Source organism: Nicotiana sylvestris, chromosome 2, assembly GCF_000393655.2.
Source record: "Nicotiana sylvestris chromosome 2, ASM39365v2, whole genome shotgun sequence".
Lineage (NCBI taxonomy): Eukaryota > Viridiplantae > Streptophyta > Magnoliopsida > Solanales > Solanaceae > Nicotiana > Nicotiana sylvestris.
The window spans coordinates 211791857-211796881 of record NC_091058.1 but is presented as its reverse complement, the minus strand read 5'-3'; positions in this window follow the sequence as shown (position 1 = coordinate 211796881).

The window sequence follows — 5025 nt, the reverse complement described above, 5'->3', positions numbered from 1 at the left end:
TTTTATTTTTATTTTACTTTTCTTATTTTATTTTTATCATCTGTGTCCGCATGCTAGATTTAGGGTATGCTTGATTATCAGTTATTTCCTAGTCTGGGTAGTTTGAATTTTGCATGCTCGTTTTGGGCTTAATTTGGCTCTGAGTCATTAGGCTTCTGAATTTGAACATTTGGTTTTATGAGTTTTTCTTCATATTAATTGGGTCACAAAGATTGTTTAGCCCAAGATGGGATTGATTTGGGTCTGCTCAGACTCACTAATTCGGGTCAATTGGACCCTGGTCCTGCCTGGTATATAGAGGGTAATAACAGGGTTTTAGGGGTTAGTATAGGAAATTTAGGTGGAAGAATCTCTTGTAACTGAAAAGGAAGCTTATAGGAAGCTGGGGTGGGGGAGCTAATTTGAAAATCTGAGTTTTAAGCTAAGGGTATTTGAGCAAAAAGAAAAATTCAAACGGGGTTGAAGTGCAAATCTGTTGATTAATTAGGTTGCCCTACTTTCTTGCCTATAAATGTATCATTTCTTGAATTGAAAGGAAGACCCAAGAGACCTAGGAGAAAGATCCAGAAAATTAAAACACGTCTAAAAATTTCAGAAAACTACTGTTCCATTGGACTCCTTCTCTGATTTTTCTTTAATTTGCTGAAGCCATTTCTGATTCATCTGGTGTTGAGATGGATTGAATTTAGCTGTTTTAAGTTTGGACTGAAACTGGCTGAGTTACTATTCGATTGAAGCTGTTTTGTGGACTGGCTGAGCATCGTTTTGGTTTAAAACTGATTCACTATTTGCTTCCTGCTGTTGATTTTTGCTATTGCTGCTAATCCTTAATCCCAGTTTCCTTCCATCTTCAGGTACATATCCCTGATTTAAGCATGTAAAGGATAGCTTATAAAGTGTTTTGTTGAAAGGAGATGAAGATTATGTTATCAGATGCTCTTCTTCTTTAGTTTCTTTTCTCAGCTTGTAGTGTCAATTTCTTATCTCAACTTGTTTAACGTGAAGTTGTGCTTGAGGACTTTGAGTCTTATGATGGAATTGTAACAGGGCTACTACGAGAATTATTGATTTCCATTTGTTCGGTTCTCTAGGTTTTGTTATTGATAGAAGTGTCAGTTGATTTTAGATGCATGATGTGTTTGTGAGTTCAAATTACAAGAATATGCTGTTAATTGTCAAACTGCTATAGCTAAATTGAGCACGCATACAAAGTGAGAATAGGGAGATGGATCATGTTAAAGTGCAGCAGGTTTGCTGCTGGTATGGACTTGAATTCGAGTCTGACTCCCTGATTTGGGCCTGGGCAGTATCTGGGCTCTTAAGTCTGGATTGGGTTTAGCTTTTTCAAATTCATTTGTGCACCAACCTAGGATTTGATTTACTGATTTTAGGGGTACCTTAGTTTAGTGTTGTCCATATTCACACGTAAGTTCTCAGATGTTTTAAAAGGGTTGTAAGCAGGACTTGAGTTGAAAACCAGACTTGAAAATTTATGAGTTTGGTTTTAATACTTGCATTCGTTTTTTTGAAAGCTTTAGGTCGTGTAGTCTTGTTAAATGGTGGGCAGCTTATATACATATTTTAATAACATGATTGAAACGTTTAAAGCATGTCTTGACCTTTGAATGTAATTTGGTATTTTTTTTAAAAGTCAGAAGCTGTATGAACGAATCCCTGTTGTGATCCGGCATCAATGTGGTTCTCCCCAGGACCGGGCATGCCTATCTTTTCGTTGGTGTAAAATTTCTTTGCAACTAGGCATTGAGCCTCAAGCCATGCCCAAGCCTTGAGAAAATGAGGACGGATTTAGTTTCGCCTAACGCTGTCATTGTGATTAATAATCTGAATTTGAGCGTCAAGTTAGGAATAGTTATAATTTCTTTAAGCCTTATTTTATTTTTTTAATTATTGGAGGCGAGCCAATATTAGATAATGAAAATAGCTTATGGCCTTCAAACATCTAGTTTGTATATCCTTTTAAAATGTGGTTGAGGTGCGCCTTGCCAAATAAATTTTAAATGTGTGTCCCTCATATAATTAATGCATTTGCTCCTTAGAAATCGAGGTGTGCCATTTAGTGAATTTTCAATGACCCTCGCAAAGTTAAAAACGCGTAGTTGCTTTAGGCGCGTTATTATAATAATATTACCTTCTTAAACTCGGGTGTGCATTTCATGTGACCCAAACCAAATCCCAAATGTTGAATAAAATGTGTTCCGGACTGCGGGTGCATTTCATGTGGCGCGATCCAAAGACACATTTTAAAAGACGTTCAGTTTTCTTTAAAAATCAATTAAAAGCAGTTAAGGGTTAAAACATACATAGGTTCAAAAGTGTTTTAAAAATCAAATAATAGGCAGACTATAACAGTTGAGCGACCGTGCTAGAACCACGGAACTCGGGAATGCCTAACACCTTCTCCCGGGTTAACAGAATTCCTTACTCGGATTTTTGGTTCGCGGACTGTATTACAAAGTCAACTCTTTCCTCGACTAGGGATTCGAACCAGTGACTTGGGACACCATAAATCTCCAAAGTGGCGACTCTGAATCTTTTAATAAATATAATCTCGTTTCGATTGTCCTTTAATTGGAAAAACTCCCTTTATTTATACCCTTCCGGGGGTGTAGGTAAAAAGAAGGTGTGACACCCATTTGGTCTCGAGAGAGTCAATTGGTCAAAGTTACTTTCTCTACCGAGATGTGTGAGAGTGGGTAAAATTGTGCAACGGTTATAGCATAAGCCCCAATTATGTCAATCGAACCTTAGTAACATCTGCCCGTCAATTAGCCACCTAGGTAGTGTCACGACCCTAGTGCCCTTCTTCCTATTAGATATAACTCAACAATATTCTCGTAGCATAATTTAGTGTTAATCAATAGTTTTACAAAAATAGTTATAATTTGAAAATCCAAAAATATTTGAAGTGACATTAGGAGTACAAACACATCTCTAGGATAGATAGAAAATCCAACTCCACTACTAGCTCCATGAGGAATTCGATCCCGACCTTCATATCGGGTAAAAGCTATTGCGACCCGCTCCTCCTACCTTAGTGTAGCGTTGAGTTGGCAATGATCACTTTTTGGCGTCGTTGCCGGGGAGCTTATGGTGTTGACTATCTATTTATTTAGTTTTGTGTTTTGCTTCTCTTTCCTTCTTGTTTAGTAATTTTGTTTGTGTCGATCAATCAGGTACAAATGGCTCTTAATGCAAATAACCCTCTCGACAACGTGATAGCGGGGGAGGAGGTAGGGGATCTAGAACAAGATGAGGTCTTACCTCATGTTCCACGGAGAGGTCGAAATGCCAATGTAAATGCAAATGAGAACAACAATATTCCAGACCCTCCTCCGGCACCGCCGAGAGTGGCTCCCAGAGTTTTACCAAATCAAGGATACGCTAGTGCTATTGTTCCTCCCCGAATCCGGGCTTTCAAATCACAAATGTTATGTTGACCTTGCTCAAGCAAAGAGGGTATTTCATGGGCGCCTCCGATCAAAATGCCTACAAGCACTTGAAGGGGTTCATGGATACATGTTGGGGTAGTAAGCAGACAAACGTGTCCGAGGATGCGTTGAGATTGAGGCTTTTCCCGTTCTCTCTTCGAGGTAAAGCATTGGATTGGTTAGAAAGGCTCCCTAATTATTCTATCACAACATGGGATGAATTGGCGGATAAATTTATTGCCAAGTTCTTTTCTCCAAGTCATATGGCAGCTCTTCGGGATGAAATTCTAGCCTTCAAGCAGGATCCAACGGAACCTTTGCACGATATATGGGAAAGATATAGAACAATGGTGAAAGAGTGCCCTGATAACGACATGACCGAGGCCACGATTCAACAAACCTTTTATCAGGGCATCAACACCACGAATCAATGCATTGTGAACCAATTGGCCGGAGGGAACTTTATGAAACTTTCTTACCAAGAGGCATGTGATGTACTTGATGAAATGGCTGACACCTCTTCGGCATGGCAAAGCCAAGCAAATGTGTCCCAAGGTGACCCTACGGTCATCCATTTGCACAAGGAATTGCACGATCAGGGCCAAGCTATTGTCGAGCTTACAACAACTATGAATCAATTAGCAAAGGCACAATTACAACAAGTCCAAAACTTGCGCCAAGTCAATGCAATGGAAGGTGTTTCTATGTTGAAAAGGAGGCAAAGAGGGCAACATCCTCAAGGTAATTGTGAACAATATGACAAAAACAATGATGGTGGTGGTTATTCAAATAAGTGTTATGATAATCAAAGCGAAAAGGTCCAATATGTCAATAACTACCAAGGGAATAGAGGCAACTCTTCGAATCAACAATGGCGTCCTCAAGGAAATTGGGGTAATCAACAACAAGGCGGAGGTAATTGGAATAACAACAATAAACAACAAGGTGGTGGCAATTGGAATAATAACAACCAAAACAACAATTGGGGTAATCAAAGCAACCAAGGGAATTAGAATGATAATAACAATAATTGGAGCAACAACAACAATCAAGGAGGGTGGAATAATAGCGGCAACCAAGGCAACCGGGGGCATGGCTTTCAAAGGCCCCCATGTACCAACAACCGAACAATCCACCCCCCTTTCCTTCTCAAGGTCTGAGTTCTTCCGAGAGTGAGATGGGGAGAAATGAAAGCATGTTCGAGCAAATGATGAAAAAGAACCAAGATTTTGATGCCCAATTAGCTTCTCATAATACATCTATCCGGAACTTAGAGGTGCAATTAGGACAAATCTCTCAAGCGTTGAATACTCGTCCCAAGGGTGCGCTACCAAGTGATGCGGTAGTAAATCTGAAGGGTGGGAATAATAATCATGTGATGGCGCTTACAACAAGAAGTGGGAGAGGCGGTGATATGAATGCCTCAAAGCAAAAGCAAGTTTTGGATGAAGATGTTGAGTTGCGGGATAATAACGTACCTTTGATATTGATGATATGGTTAACCAAAATGTGAATAATGATGTGCGGATTGATATTGATGATAAAGCCAAGGTAAAGACTCAAGATGTCGTGAACC